The sequence below is a fragment of the Capra hircus genome, chromosome 1 (genome assembly GCF_001704415.2).
Source record: "Capra hircus breed San Clemente chromosome 1, ASM170441v1, whole genome shotgun sequence".
In the NCBI taxonomy this organism is placed as follows: Eukaryota; Metazoa; Chordata; class Mammalia; order Artiodactyla; family Bovidae; genus Capra; species Capra hircus.
Window position 1 is genome coordinate 155348630 of NC_030808.1, and position 17155 is coordinate 155365784.

At 45.0% G+C, this 17155-nt stretch overlaps 1 protein-coding gene across 1 annotated transcript in view; it reads right to left on the bottom strand.

Moving 5' to 3' along the window:
- The window catches only part of SATB1 (SATB homeobox 1), a 102018-nt gene extending 86037 nt beyond the window's left edge, over positions 1–15981 (bottom strand). Inside the window, exon 1 of the mRNA XM_018053204.1 lies at positions 15886–15981. The gene's annotated coding sequence lies outside the window, so the exon portion shown is untranslated. The remainder of the gene's footprint in view (positions 1–15885) is intronic.

A 17155-nucleotide genomic window follows, 5' to 3' on the forward strand; every position in this document is an offset into this window, starting at 1 on the left:
ATCCAGCTATGAGAATGGAAGACCTCAGGAACATGAAATATTACAAGTCAAATACATGAAGTATTCAACATGTGGGTGCACAGTTAAAACAGTGCATCAATTTTTTATCACAGGAGAAGGAATTCAGTCTGGCTACTCAAAGGTAGCGGAGATAAAATATTGTAACAGAGATACAAGATTTTTTAAAAACAATAACAAAAGGACTGCTGCATGCTTCAGGGGGCCCCATATCAAGATAAATATGCTGGCAGATATCCGGAAGCATTAAAACACATTCAGAGTTCTGAATAGCACATACATTTGTAATAAACAGAGAAAGCATTTAGAATTTGAACGCTTTTAAGATCCGGCAACTCCGCCAGTGACTGTGTTAGCAAAGCAATGTCTACTACCATAGCACTTTCTAAGGACATGGTAGGGTGTTTTTTTCATCTTTTTAAATTCAAATACTGTTGGCTATCTCTGCACACTCTTAAAGCAGCACATTTCACGTGGCATATTGCTCTTTTTGCCGTGTCGACTCTTTGTTTTTTGGCTTTAGCTGCAGGTGGCGTTTTCCATATATGAATTTCTGGGAATACGGTCTGTGTTGGCCATATAAGGATGTCTCTTTGAGCCATATGTTCTGCCGTCACGTGTCTCATTTTGTCTGTCTGGGACGTCAGGACTGATTTCCACATCGTTTCTTGAATGGACCAGATACAAATTTGTAAGAGCAGAGAAGGGGGGTATTAAAAAAAACAACAACAACAACAACAACTGGGGCTGGAGCCCAAACAACTTTGTCAAAACATACATTGGAGAGGAAATGCAATATCCTGTAAACATTCACACCCTCCTTCTCACGTCTTATCTGTGACTGACATCATCTCAACTGCATAGCTCGAGAGGGGATCTGTGCAGTGAGTTCAGGAGTCTGCAGCATGTGTGTGCAGCTGAGCCGGAGGGACCCTGCACCTCCGGAGGTCACGGCAGGCGCCGGGGGACTGCCCCGCTCCAGAGTCCTGGGCAGCCAGCCTGACCCGGCCTTGAACCTGGGGAGGGAAGTCGCCTCATGCCTTTCTCCTTTAGTGAATCAACAGGACTCGGATTAAACTTTCAGGCGAATCACGCAGGAAGGCCTGGTCCCCAGTTTATACTCTCATAGCCTCTGGTACTTCTCCTTTGTCGCAGTTATCACCAGTGAACAATCTGGATAATCACTGGCTTAATAAATATCTTCCATCAGTCCAGTTCAGTCTTTGCGACCCTGTGGACTGCAGCACGCCAGGCCTCCCTGTCCCATGCTGGACTGTCATCCCTATGAGAGCAGAGACTGTGTCTTGCTCACTGCCCTATGACCAGGGACTCATACCACATCCCTGCAGTGTTTACATTCTGAATAAATAAATGAGAGCCAAAGGCTCAGTGTCATTGCAACCAAATTCTATGGCTAATTGGAATGACCATTCCTCTTAGAGACTGTGGAAGTGAGGTGGAGTGAACAGCGGGGAAAGTGGCTGTATCGCTGAAATGTGAATTCACTGGAATTATGTAACATTTCCAGTTTAGTTCCTGTCACACATCAAGTGTTCAACAGCCCCATGTGATGAGTGGCTATCCTATGAGACAGTGTGGGTTAGAAAACCCTTCCACCACTGCAGAAAGTTCCATCAGGCAGCAGGGACCTAGAGAACTCCTACAATAAACGACTCAGTAAATCCAGGACCTCGCCTGGAGGAGTCTTAGAGGTGCTGGACAGCCTCCAGACATCCTAATGAAGTCCCAATTGAAGTCCTTTTCCACTTTAGAATGGGCCCGTGGATCTGTAAACTGCCAGGGATGAGACGTGGGCAGTGCTGCACACAAATTTAAGACACCTTTCTAGACACATCTGTATGTGAAAGGGTCTCAGAGTACGTTTGGAATAACATGCATTTACCCCAAAGGCTGCTTTCCATGAACATTTCAACAGCTCGCAGGTGAAGCTGAAAACCACAGCATCATTCTGCACCCTCTCCCACCCCCACATTAAAAAAGCAGAGTTGCCACTAGAAATGGCTTTTTTGGAAGCTTTAATGTAGATATCTACTCAAACCGGGAGGGCATCCAACTACCAAACAAATAATGGTGTGCTGCAGAGAATCAAAGCAAACGGCTTGAATATGTTTCAGGAGAGATAAAGGAGAAATAATAAACTCTAAACATGGGGCCTAAGGTTTTTGTTTTTTCCCTAATATGTGGGGTTTCGGTTATAGCCGGACTGATAGCGATCAAAAGTTGTTTCCTAATTACTCTAAGGTGGATGCAAATACCCACTGGTAATTTGGGTTATGGTTTTAATAGACAAAGGTCACTATTAAAGCGAAGCAAAGGAAGGCTGATGTTTAAGCTAGTTTGGGGAGAGTGCGCTGAGGTAAATGAATGGCCATTAGAGTTGACTTCTAGAACCTGGTGAGATATCCTGGACTTTGAAATATTTGCAATGTTTACATTCTGAATAAATAAATGAGAGCCAAAAACTCAGTGTCACTTGCAACCAAATTCTATCACTAATTGCAATGACTGTTCCTTTTCGAGACTGTGGAAGTGAGGTGGAGTCAACAGAAATATTACCTCTTATTAAAGCAAGAGTTTATTTAACAAAATTTTATATCTTCCTTCCATAGATATCAGTATGGGCCACAACACTGACATGCACAATGGAAATAATCCCATCAAAATTGGTTATCTCTGCGTAGACCTAACTTCAAAACTGAGTAGGGGTCAGGTTCCAATAGCAATGCTGTTGAGACCCCCGCATACCTCCATATTAGCCTGTGTAGTAATAGCTATCTCCACCAAAACTGTTAAGAGTTTCAGGCTGTCTTCTTTCCCCATTGCTTCTGGAGAGCAGGGCCTCCCTCTTCTCTCTTGGGGACCCCCCTTCTGACACATTCTTTGATGCGGCCTGATTGCACCTCTTCTTTCCAAAGCCGCCTCCAGCTATTAGCCACTGCCTCCTCGATGCCCCATCCCACCCCTGTCCTCCAAGGGTAGCATTTCATATTCGCATGCCTGCCCTTCCCAACTGCACGTCTGTCAACATCCTGAGGCTGGACTCCTGTCTGTATTCCAGGAGTCTCTCACAGTGCCGGCAATTAACAGGGAAAGGAAGCCAAGAACTGTTTTGGTGAGTGAGTGCTGGTAAAAATCTTAGAAAGATTCTTGCACTCTTAGGCACTAAAGCCAAGGATAAGATCAGAAGTTAGTTCAGTGGCTCCTCAAATCTCCTGCATGTTAATATCGCTTGGTATGTCAACAGTCCAGATACCCAGGCTGCACCCCATTGCCAAGGGTTGGAGCCAGCAGTTGAGAGTTTCCAAGCTGATTCCAGCGTACAGCCAGGTGTAGCATCCACTGGAGTAGGTAATGTGTCAGAGACAAGAAATCAAATATACCTGTTAGGACATCTTCCAAGGATATGGAGATCCTGGAGTCACTTGGAAAAGTTAAGGCTCTTTTAAGAATCAGAGCTTACCCCAAATTTAAGAAATTTATGTGCAAGCAAGCTACTTGATTCAAATTAAAAAAAAAAAAAAGGTAGGGAGCAAGCTATTAGATCATTGATTTGGTGAATAAAAGTCTGCTGTTTGAGGAACCATGATAAATTAGCATTTGGGCACTAGCTTGAGATTTACAGGGGTGCCAGAAGTCCTGTGCAAGTGTGTGATTTATCATCACAGACATCAGAGACTAGCCACAAAATTATACATGGAAGTGAAGTTCCAAACCAGTCTATTATTTACTGGAGCCAGAACCATCCTGGTTTTGTCTAATTCTTTTTTTTTTTTTTTCCCCTAACATCATTGAGCAAGCTTTTTCTCCCAGAAAATTTCAACCTTGAGTGGGATTCCCTTTGAAACAGCTGAAACCATTCAACTCTTTTCTGGCCCTAGTCATGGCACTTGAGCAGGACTGAAGTGCTCACACCGTCTGTGCCCAGGAGCCAGTGCAAGGCTCCTCACTGCTGTGCCGCGCCCCCAGGAAGCCCACGGGATTTTACTTCCAGCGAAGTCGAACAGAAACCGTTCTCAGCCAACCTTCAGTCAAGACAGAGCAACCAAGTCTTCTTGGTGACGTCAATGCTATTCTAATCTTCACCGGCTTACCTGAAGGGAAAAGCAGTTTGAGGTTGCAACAGGCCTGGATGCTGGTCCAGATTGTTTTAGGGAAAAGGATCAAGCAAGGGCAGTATCAGATACTGCACCACCGTACCCACCACCACAAGCAGCGGGCAAGGGCCATCACTGGGGGAAACAAGTGCAACGCACCTGGACAGTGTTTAAATACCTCTATAGCGCCGGAAACTCACTGAAGCAGAGGAGGAGTTCAGTTCAGAGCTAAAGCACGTTCTCTTTGGAATGATGGCGAAGACCTGGAAGAGACTGTGGCGCTGAGTGCACACCAGCGTGACTGTGATCAAGGCCACTGAACTGTCCACTCCCACACTGTCCGAATGGCACGGGGCATGGCATCTGTCTTTTACCCCAATTTAAAACTTTGAAAACAACACAACTGAAGGAAAACAATCCCCTGTTCCTGAGACCGGCATGTCTATCACCATGAAAGCACCGTGCCGTGCAGATGAGAATCAGCCGCGACACACTGACACCTGCCCCCAGCCTTCCACAGCTTTGCCCTCACCCGCCAACGGCCGTGGCCCGGTCTCCGCTGGATGATTAATTCAGACGACGATTACCCGACCCAAGATAATTAACACGGGTTGGTAATGAGAGAGCCAACATCCCACCCAAAGTAGGTAATTTGATGGTCCTCTGATGCAAGAAAATGGTTCTCTTCTCAGATTTTCTTCTATGTTCTCGTGTCTTAGCAGAAGAAGAGAAAGGAGGGACAAAAACCAGGCCTTCCAAATATCCACCATTCAAACACCCAAACTTTCTATTTGGATATTTTTCAAGTGAGCCAAAAATTAACTCTACTCCTGAGACAGCAGACAGTCCCCAGGTGGCGTCTGCAGGACACTGACGCTCACCGCAGTCCAGTCGGAGGCGTGACAACTCCATGTACATCCTCGATGCAACAATCTATAAACTCTCCATGTCAATATTCTAGATTGCACTTATTGATAAGAGAATGCATTTTTAGTCATAAGCTCAAAAGGCTTTCAAATTTATTTTTATCAGTCACTTTTTGCGATAGGAATTACAATTATTTATTTCTGCATGCTGCTGCTGCTAAGTTGCTTCAGTTGTGTCCGACTCTGTTCGACCCCATAGACGGCAGCCCACCAGGCTCCCCCATCCCTGGGATTCTCCAGGCAAGAACGCTGGAGCGGGTTGCCATGTCCTTCTCCTAAATGTCTGCAGGCAGTAATCTGTAATGATATATTTTTCATACTGTACTGCCTGATACTGTTTCCTATCATCTGTTCTCACTGATTTTATATTAGGGACTTTTATATTAATGATGGAGTTTTTTTTTTAATGTATTGGAAATTCGTATGTAAATTGTATCTCCCTGAAGTTCATTCCTACATATATGTATTTTTCTGATACGTGACTGAGGAATATGATTACATAGTAAAGCCAAATTAAGATTACAGATTTATTGGTCTAAAATAAAATGCTAAATAAAAGAAAATAATTTAAAGTCTAAATAAAATACTAAACAATAGTTTTACAGCATAACTGTAGCTGAAGGATATCCAGCTACCTGTTTTCCCGGTGCAGCTTTATCAGTGTGTTTATTGTGGAATTTAATTCATTAGATAACTAACAGGGACTATAAATACACATGCAAATTTCCAGCTGATATGAAGCTAAAAGTTGATAAATAATGCTGCAATATAACTTTAAAAACAGAAGTAGTGGGCCTTCAGGCTATTTTTTTAATCATTTATTTTTATTTATTCTGTAAAGACTATTTTCATTTGTATTTTTATAATCTATATAAATACACTTGGGAGAGAAACAAACAGCACATTTATGAAAATTTTTGACGGGGACCAGCTTGTAGCTGTTTTGAGACTGTAACTGCTGTAAAGATGGACAATGCCCACAGTTCTGTTACTTCTGCAACTGAAAAGCTACTACACATTCATATCATATTTAATGACAATTAAACTTATCTCTCTGTGGAGGTAACAAGACTCTCCAAAATAACTTTTTAGTTCGCTCTGCACAAAGGGGTTTTGTCTCTAAGAATTTATACCACCACAAGCTAGTCTAAAGGCATCTTTGTAACTGGCATATGCTGTAGTTGTGGGTATAAACCAAACCTTGGGGTATTTTCAGTGGATTTGGAAAATCCAACTGTTTGATCAACAACCTGGTATGAATAAATGTATATATAAAGCACATCTAGCAGAGGATGACACACACTCACAGACACAATCCACACGTCAAGCAAGAGAAGGTCTCATCTATTAAAACTAGTCAACCACAGTTTCCATCAGAAATTCCTTAAAACCCAGAGCCAGTGTGATAGTGCTCTCTATCAGTACACAGCTCCTACAGAAAAGAATCGATGACTCAGGGGGAACAGTGGAGAACAGCAGAAGCCTTAGATTCAGGGGGTGTTTCTTCTGCTGCCAACTAGAAGAGTCGCCCTTCGGGAGCCAAACAGGACCCGGTCTGTATCCACGAAGTGATGGAAAAGAATCTGATCATCTTTAAGATCACAGAAAGTCTCTGCCCTTGAATTTAAGTTAAAAAAAATCAAGTTCACTTTAAAGGGAATACAAAGATATCAGGAAATTTCTCACATGCTACATTAGATGTTTATCTCTATATGAGACAGGTGTCAAACAAACAAATTAAAAAAAAAAAAACCCACTAAGGCAAAGGGAAACTTTAACTCACAGATTCCATCTGTTACATCTGAATTCATGCATAATTGATTATCCATGACTGGTAAGTTCTTTTCTCACTAGCCGACCACAGTTTTCTAAACATTATATATTAAATCACTAGCAAAGTAGACTACATTTCAGAAACAGCAAGGGCAGAATCAGAATATTTTAAATGAAAAATTACATGCTGGTTAATAATAATACAGCTGACCTATGTTTAAGGGAGAGAAATTTTAATCATGTGCATATTAAATATTAATAACCTATTCTGTTATTGTTATAATAAGGTTAAGTAGGCTTCTCCATGCTTAAGGAAAGAGGAAGAACTAGGAATGCATAGCTGTGCAAAGAGATACAGAGACGGGAGACGGACAGAAGGAAAATGTGTCAACAATGAGCGAGAGGAAATGAAAAAGAAGGAAGAGGTGCCGATGGAAACTCGTCTCTGTGTGTCATTGTGACTGCCAGAGCACTGGCAAGGCAGCGGCATCCTTTTATTTCAATTTTAATCATTTCTGAATTTTAATACCCGGCTCCTTTTGTAATTCTCCTGGCATTCCCCATATGCCTCCATCCCAGCCAAAACACCAGTGTAAATTAAATGGCAGGCAACCACACCACTGATGTAGCCTCCCCAAAGAACCTGCCAGGTGACCAAGAGCAGAAAAAGGTATGTCTACCTTACATCCCTGAGGACCGCCAGCCAATTAACTGGCTGAATGTTCTCTATTTTCTCTAATTTTGTAAAGAAGGACAGTAGTTGGGTAATCTACAGATAGAGAATCATTAAAAAAATAAAGCAAGCCAGTGGTAATACAATAATCAGTGACCATCAGGGCCTGGAAAAATGAGTTTGCTCTCACTGGCACTAAGGAGCATCACATGATTATTTAATTACAGCTCTAATTTTTGTCTCGTGGATGGCAACATATCAACAATTAATAGGGCAAATAGAGGAGCCTGTTTTTAAAGAGACAGAATGCGCGTGGTAATGGACTAGGTCACACAGCAGTCTCTGCTTCAGAAAGACTTTTCTTTGTGTAACTAAACAGCACTGTCTTGCAGAGAGCCTCACATGTGGCAATAAATTTAAAGAGGAAGTGTCTTTTTTTTTTTTTTAAAGATAACTTTCTTAGAAGGCTGGCAACTTTTCAGAACCTTTCAGATGCACCTAACCCAACCCCACTGCAATGCAAACATTAATTTTAAGGAATAGAAGGAAACCATCTTTAACATAAAAACGCTAACTCTCAAAACAGTGTTACACAATGGATATAAAAATCCATTTTATATATAAGTGGATAGAAAAATATCTGTTATGCAGTTAATCATGGCTGATATTCATCCAGTGAGGCCCTGGAATAACATCACTGTCGTAGGAAAGAACAGACAGAGGTCAGTCGGACGTGGGCTGCTTAGCACACAGTATTTTTGGCCCTAGAAGATCAGAAGGACCTTTACCTGGTAGCCTGACTCCAGGGACGCAAGAGCAGGTTGTGAGCACCACCCCACACCAGAGGACCAAAAGCCTCAACAGAGACCCTGCCCCACCCTCAAGGTCGAGGAGGAGGAGACAGACCCTGATTCTCCTGTCCGAAAAGGGCACAGCACCCAGAGGAGAAAACCACGCAGTCATCCAGAACATGGGCACACGTGCAGGGTGCAGATGAAGTGTGCAGGTGACCCCAGTGAAAGGGAAGACTGGGGAGAAAAGCCTTTTCCCACTAAACCACATCAGCACAAGCTAAGCTCACTATTCTGTTATTAATTTGGCAGATCTTTAATAGTGCTCTCCATGCAAGCCAGAATGTGAAGTTACTATTTTCTGTAACACAGACATGTACCTTACACTGATTTTTTTTTTTTTTGTAGTTGAATAACTTGTTGGAATAAATAGAGGCCGCAGCACCTAAAAATTCATAAAGTGGGAATCCCAGTACATTTTTAAGCGCCGTATCACAAGGTTACAAGGTCAACATATCCAGATTAGCTGAGAGAGTTCAAAGTGTCAACTGGTTTGAGAGTTGTCTAAGGCAGGCTCAGCGCAGCTTTCAACCTCACTAGTTTCAGTCACCCATTGCTCGCCATGCCAGAAGCCAAGGAAAAACCAGGCTTTAGATTTGGAAGATAGAGTAGTCTTAGAACTACAGCTGTGATCAACTGCTCAAATGCATCTTATACATCATGCTTTACAGAACTGTAAGACAGCACAGCCTGGCTCAAGAAACAGTGACCAAAAAGATGCTACAAAGAGAATCAACTCAATAAGCTTTTAATGGCTTCTGTTGGCCAAAGTCATCACAAAACAAAAATGTAGGCATCTCAAACTACAGTGTGGGAAGGCTAAAACTGCTGAGGGACACTGATTTCTGAACCTACTAAGCAAAAGTGCTCAAGTCAATGCTAACACAGAGAAAGGGGAAAACAAGAAGAAAATTAAAAATCTTACGTCCCAGTGAAAAGTCTAAAATTAAGTTGCTTTATTAGAAAACATTCTGATAATTGTGGACCCAAAATCTGACTCCATACATTCTGAAAGACTATTCTGGAAAGTCTAGCAAGCAGCAGCTTGTATGTAACAGTATACATCATTTTTTTTTAACACGACTGTTAATATACAGTTAACGTGTCTCAGAAAAGGCTGTAATTAACTGTCTACTGCTCCAATAACACTAATAAGTGTACAGTATTATTAAAATACAATGACTCCTTGCAAAGTAAGGCTGTCATTTTTAAACTTTTAAGATAATGTTCTAAATTGGTTTTGAGTCTTCTTAAACCACCCCAAAGCGAGCCCACCTCTAAGGAAAAAAAAAAAAAATTAAAGCATAGTTATTAAAATATTATTGCTTCCTCTCACAGTCTGGAGAAATCTATTAGAAAGAACATCTAGGTGTCATTTCAGTTGGCAAAAATACAATAAGAAACACTTGGATTATTTCATCAATTCTGGATGTCCTTTTAAAATTTAAAATTGTAAGCATTTGAATTGAGTGCTTTATTTACTGATAAAATATCTTTATCAGTGAACAAGGAAAGAAAGGTTTGCTATATCAAAAATCATTACATAGCCCTGCTGTGAATCCCCAATGATTTCCATCGTCTGGTTCACTGGATCAGGAAAACTCAATTGCATTCAACATCAAACAGCTAATTATGGAGACACCATATTCAGGACTATCTCTATTTCAAAAGATACCTGCATATACTAGGTTGTATTTGATTTATAATAATTATTAACAATAAAATATTTATAACAGACAACCTCTTTTACCTTAAAGTCCTTAACATTGTAAACGTTAAAGGCCAAATTCTCATTTGCAGGCTCTTAACAGCATATCAGAAACCACTGAGTAAGACTAGCAAAGAACCTCTAGCAATCCACCCTACTCTGCCCAGCTCCCTGGAAAACTGCATCTACAGAGTTCCCCTCTCACAGATTAGTGAGCACCTTTTCTTTAAATATCTCAAGAAAGGAAGATGTAGTAATTTCTCCTGGGAGCTCTCCACCACATTTCACCGCCCAGAGTAGCACGCGTGCTGCAGAGTTTCTGCTGCTCTCGGGCTCCAAATCATCTCTCACCAAGAAACAGCAACATCCAGACATGGAGACCTCCCCTGGACACTCAGTCCCGGCCTCTCCTGGGGGCTGGAGCCCCTGAGTCCCCGCATGGAACTAATAGCAACTTTTCTGGCACTTACCCTCCAAATACCAGAGGCTGCTCTCAGAATCTAGCCCTCCAGGAGAGCTCTCAAGAAGGAGTCTTTGACGAGGTGACAATGACGAAGTTGTCTCTGGCACAGCTAGCAAAGCAGAAGCATCCCCAAATGAGGTGGATACCAGTTGCCTGCAAAGCAGCTGGACCATTACTGCAGTTCTGAGGGTACGTCACAAATCAGGTCATAGCTCTGGGTAGAGTCCACCCACTTCACCGGGTACAACGCCCTCCATTTCCTGCACACCTGGGAGAAGGGGTCGGCGGGCGGGGGGGGGGGGGGGCGCAACGCAGGTCCACAGACACCCTAGCAGAGGCAGGGCCAGGTGCAGCCTGCCATCTGCTCCTTCTGCAAGCGTCTCAGCTTCATTTGGGGGACCTGCACCCCTGAGGTGCAGCAAAAATCCGTGCCACGATAAGCGGGCTCTCTAATGAGTGATGAGCGCAATAAAATATTGCACAGTTAAAGGTTTTATCCAGCAAGACTGTTTCTCCACTGGAAAACGGAACCAACTCTTAATGTTTGATTACAAGACACTTCACTACCAAATACCAAATAACTGGACTGAATAAATGTCAGCCAAATCTAGGCACATAAATGCCGGGATACTGGTTAACTGATTTTCATCTCTCATAACTAAGCTGGGATCGCCATATAAACCAAATTACATCCTTGAAAGTCCATTGAAAGAGGTGATGAGAATTTCTATTTACGAACCTTCAGACAGCAACAACTGTGGAAGAGACACAGAATAACTTCAAAGCATAAAAATAGGCCAATATGCTGGAGAAACGCTAAGCTACTAAATCTCACCCTGAATATATACACACACAATCTGTATCTGTTTACTCTGAAATGAAATATCTGATCTTAAAAAAGACTTTAAAAAATAAACAGCAAAAGGTACCATTGGCATAAGTTCAAAAGTACTAAATAATGTGTGTTAATGTGTTGATCACGCTCTATGAAGACATCCAGTTGAAACAGACTTACCATTGAGAATAGCACTTAGGAACGATATATAAATTATCACAGAAGATGCTTTGTCTTCGGGAGGGAAGGAGAGGAACCTTGTGTAACAGATCTGATTTCTATGCTGCATTAAGACCACAATCTGCCCTGATGTCGACGGAGGACGTGGTCAGCCTGACAGCTGGGTGGACAGGCTGAGTGTTAAGAGCTACGTACAGAATGTCCTTGATAACAAGCATTTTCTCAAATTAAGTCCAAGTTCTGGAGCTCAACTTTACCTGTGTTTTCATGTTTCTAGGGTCTCCAGAGAGAATGGGCTTCCAATTTAAAAGGAGAAACACCTGAATTTAGTATTGTAAAAAAGTTGAGATCCAAGGTTGGCTGCTTAAACAAACGGATGAAGAAGGCAAGAAGATTTTCAGAGGAAAGCTAACTGCACCAATCCATCCATCCATTAGTGTGTTTCACTTTATATTCATATTTGCTGATCTCCATTAAAAACTGAATCATTCCATCTAAGGCTTGGAAGAGAAGACATTTTATCAAAGCTACTATCTAAGTAATCAAATAGTTGAAGTTATCTCTTTGGAACTTTGTAGAGAGTTTAATCTAGCAAACGTACACTTGAATGTGTTTGAACATATTTGTCCTGAGGTCGCTCTAAGATGACTATTTTAAGTGGCATGTGGATTCTTTGGGGATTTGGATGTAACAGTTGAGGTATGTGAAATAAACGTATAATATCTCTTTCAACTGATTCTTGCAGGACAGAAATGAGAAGATGAAATAACTCTTTTTTTTTTTTTTTTAAGTTTAGCCACTGGGAAATGATAAGAAAACTCTTCTCGACCCCTGCCCCCACCAGGAAGAGTCTAAAGCCCTGGATCAGAGCACAGGTAGATATTAAAGTGGAGACAGGGCCATTATTTAGTGGTGACAGGAATATAAATACGTGCACTAACCTATAAACTGGTATTTACTTCAGGAAGGTAAGTAATATTTTTCCTCTGATTGCTGAGCTGTCAGTTTAATGCAGCGTAAATAAACAGTAGGTGCCTGCTAGCTTGAAGTAGGAAGTGTTCATTCCACACGAGGAACAGATTACTGAAGCCTGATGCTCATCGTGCTGAAACATAACTTTCATTTTACCAGAAAATACACCCTACCATGGAGGCTTTTCCGTGCCTGATCTATTAATTAACTTAACTCTGTTCTGTCAAAATGTAAACCAATTTGTTAAAAGCATCCCAGAGTTTTGGAGTTTGCAAACCAAATCAATTGGAAAAGCAAGAGGATGACAGTTCTGTAATCTGATCACAAATGCTAAAAATGACTACTTAATAAGCAGAAACTACACCAGACCAAAAAAGACAAAGAGCATATTTAAATGGAGAATTTAATCATCACGGTTACCGAATTCACTCAAAATCCTCCTCCTCTGCTAATTAAAAGCAACTGGCACCTTTTGTATTTTGCAACCTTGTGCTGCTGAGGTCTGTTCACTATGGATGCTTATTCTGCTCTCTGAAATAGCTAATGGTAAACCATTCATAAAAATCCAACCACATGCCTTAATTCTAATCAAAATACTACTGAACTCCCCTGAGAGAAGCAGCAAGTCTGGAGAGCAAATGATGATACCCACCCAAACAGCACTCATGTCAAATGCGCTTTTCTTCTCCTTCTCTGTACAACACAAAGCTCTGTCGGCATGGAGCAACTCCTGTTCTTCTGTACAAGCACCAAGCAAAATATCTCCTGGCATCAGTTAAAGTGGGAACTCACCTTATCTAAAAAGCACAAAAGGCAATTTGGGGAGGTTTCTATTTAAAACCTGAACAAACTCTGATCATTAATCAGTGGATTGCAAAGGAATAAGAGGGGTTTGAAAAAATAATATTTAGACTAGATCTGCACTTGACTACAACAGGTTCAGGCAGAGTCAGTCACATGTGTTTACATACTCCATCAGTCTCAAGTATGGAAATGACACAAGAGTCGTCCGAGACAACACGTCTCAGAAGAGGTGTTTGTGTGAAGGGCATGTCTGTGTACGGCCCTTCTGGAAATTTACAGAGCGGATGAAAAACCACCAGAGTGCTTTACAGAGTTCCTGCTGTATATCCATGTTGTGTTTAGCTTAACAGTGTTTGTAACCAAAAGGTTTTAACAATAATGAGGAACAGGTGCTTGTCACCTGACCTTTTAGGCCTAATTTACGATCCTCAACCAATCACATGAAGAAAAATCATTGAAGATCTCCCCCAGATATTTCCGTTTTTGCTAATTTAATGCAGACTTGCTGAACCATCACTCAGCACATCATCTTATTCAATCGCAGGTTCCTATAGCTGGCAACAGACTTCTGTGCAGAAATAAACCAACATTCATCTTGTTGCTGTGCTCATTTAAGATGCTGTGAGACAAAAGAACTACTTTTGTAGATTATCAACCAAAGAATATATTAATTTATTACAACAACTGAACAAAAGGCATTCCTCTGGAATACTTTTACATACAAAGAACTATTATTTATTACATATTTCAGCTTGTGGGAAAATGAAGAATGCATTGATTCTGGAAATAACTATTCAGACTTTTGAAAGTTCTTTAAGCCTGCGTTCTCGGCTGATTTTTCCCCTGCTTCTCCCCCTTGTCCCCCTCTGCCCCCCACCCCCACCCCTCACACATTTTAAGGCACTAGTATTTTAGGAGGGAAATCCCTATCTGCTCTTTTCTCATCCATCATGTGTATTCATTATTAAGAAAGGAATACAAATTTGAGTGGGGATTTTTATTTCTCTTGTATAATCTTGTTACAGTGTAGCCATGCTCAAATTTAACAACCCTTTGTATTTTATAGCTACTGTTTACATATTATGTATTACATATGACTGAACAACTCTACATTTAAAATATTGTTTCCATTAGGAAAAATATAAAGTAATAAGTGTCAAATGGAGATGAAGAATAAACATGCCTGGTATATTTATAAAATGTACAGCCATTTAAAATGTACACAAATAGGATACATATTTCGCTACTGTTACATTTTATATAGTATCCACATCATTTAAAGTGTATTTAATAATGTGCCTAACCAAGTTAATTAAAGTATTTATGTCTGCTGATTGTGTTAAACACTTGGAGAGGTAGTGAAAGATACAGCCAGTTACTTCTGCTAACTAAAGTTGAAATTATGCACTTATTATAACCTTTTCTAACAATGTGAGAAAAACAGAGTAAATATATTAAATTTGTTTCACAACAGATGCTTAGGTTGTTAATATTTAAGATGCCTATTCATGCTGTTCCTGTCTTGCGCATTTGTCAAAAATGTAAGCCTGAATGCTAATGTTTGCCAGCAGACTGGAGCAGCCAGTATATGAATGCACTCCTGTTCTACTAAAATAATGTGCAAAAGAAATAAAGGACTGCTGCTATATCACAGCAGAGCACCACACAGGATTAAAGGTTTTTAGAGCAAACACCTCAACTTGGCTGTCTCGTCTTTTTCTTTTTTTTCCCAAGCTTACATTTGACTGCAGAATAAATCTTAATTCCTGACATCTCAGAAAAATCCACTTTAGATTGGGTGTAAATTTCAATGAAATTTCAGCGGCATGAATGACTGTCGGCAGCACAAACCCTGGATTTCGGGACCTGCTTGGGACAAATCCTGACACCCAGCAGTCGCGTGTTCCTCATTCCTAACCCCTCCTCTGTCCTCTTGGGAAAGTAAGGTCCCCTGGCCTCCCAGGAGGGAACCCCAGCCAGTAGGGGCAGAAAGGTTCTCTCCTGAGACTAGGACTTGTTTCGTCTTTCGCTTTTCTCGGTCTTCTTACAACCATGTGGAGTCTAAGACTCCCAGCGTTTGCCTGAAAATCCGGAATGCTGCGGAGAAAGTTCGCCAGGGTCCGAGTTGCCAACCAGGGCGCTCTGAGAGGCGATCCTGAGGTCGACACTTGGAAGTGAAAGGTGCTACGCTCTAGTGGCGATCCGGGCCGAAACGTCTAGCAAGAGCCCCGAGCCCCTCTCCGTGGCTTCTGGGGGCGCCCGGGCCTCCAGCCCAGTGGGTCTCCCGGGTCCCAGCACGCGCCTGTCACTGCCCGGAGCAGCCGCCGGCCGGCCCTGCCCTTTCCCCGAGGTTGTGCAAACCCGCGCCCCGCCGGCCCCGGAGCCTGGGCGGCGGAGCGCCCCGCGAAGGCCTCGGCGCCCGGGCCGGGGCCGCGGGGGGAGACTCGGCGCGGACCGCAGGCCGTCCCGGTGCGGTCCCGGCTCCCGGAGAGGGCGGCGCGCCCTGCGGCCCCCAGCCCGACCCCCCGCCCCGCCCGCGTTCGCCCCGGGAGCCGGTCAGGACCCACCTGCCTACCGCCAGCGAGGGCTCGACACGCCAGGCGCCGCCGCTTTCCAACTCCCGGCTCCAAGTTGAGCACCCCGGCGCCGGGCGGCTCCGGCTGGAGAAGTTGCCGCAAACTTCCCGCGCCCCCCTCGCCGCCCCCGGCGGGCGGGCGGGCCGGGACGGATGCTGAGCCTGAGGCACGCGGCCGGCCGGCGGGACCTTCCCGCTCCCCGCCGGGCGCCGCGCGGCCAAGCCGGCTCCGGGGCGCACACAGCGGGTCTCCGCGAGCTCCCGGCGCGCTTCCTGAGTCCCCTTTTCTCTTGCCAAAGGGGGTCCCACGGCGGGCCCGGAGGCGATCGTTCAGCCGTAGTCTGTCGGGGCAGGTGTGTGCGCGCGTCCACACCCCGAGGGAGGGCGAGTGAGCGCCCCGCGGCCCCGGCGCCCCCTCCCCGCCCCGGCCCCTGGCCGCCCCTCCGGGTCCCGCCGCGCGCGGGGGGAGGACCTCGGGGACCCCTGTGGCCGGGCGCCCCCCACGAGGCGCCCCGCGCGCGGGTCCCGCGGTGAAGTTTTGATCGCTTCCGAGCAAAGCAGAGACCGAGGGAAAAGAGCACGAATAGGGGCAAAAAAAAAAGAGAAAGAGAGAGAGAAAGGAGGAGGGCGGGGAGGGGAGCGGCACTCACTCAGGCTGGGGCGCCGGGGCGGGGGGCGCGCCGGCGTCGGGCTCCAGAGGCGGCGGGCTCGGCCTCCGGTGCCGCCGCCGCCCGGGCTGCGGCCGCCGCGGAAGTTAATTGCAACTTGACTGCAAGTTGTCTTCTTTTCCCATCCGGAGTGGGCGTTTAAAGGGGAGAGCGAGGCGCGGAGCGAGCGCGCGAGCGCGCGGGGCAGGGGGAAGGAAGGGGGAGGGGGTGCGGCCGGGGGGAGGGGGCGGGGGCGGCGGCGCCCGCGGTCTGGAGGCACCGGGGCGCCCCCCGCGGGAGCCCGCAGCCGCCCGGGCGCGCATCCAGCCGCAGCCCCGGGCCGGGCACGCTGCGCCCGGGGCTCGGCGGACCCGCGCGCCGCCGCCGCCGCCGCCCCGGCTCCCGCCCGGTTCTCCCCCTGGCGGCGGAGCCTCGGCGGCCGCCCGCCCGCGGGGCGCGCCGGAGCCCTCGCCGCCGCCGCCGCCGCCGCCGCGCGCCGCTCCCGGCTCCCTCCCCGCGCGCGCCGGCCGGGCCCGGGGCGCAGCGGGCGGCCAGGGGCGCGCGCCGAGACGGGCGCCGGAGCCGCGACCCCCGGGCGCGAGGGTAAGTGTGGGC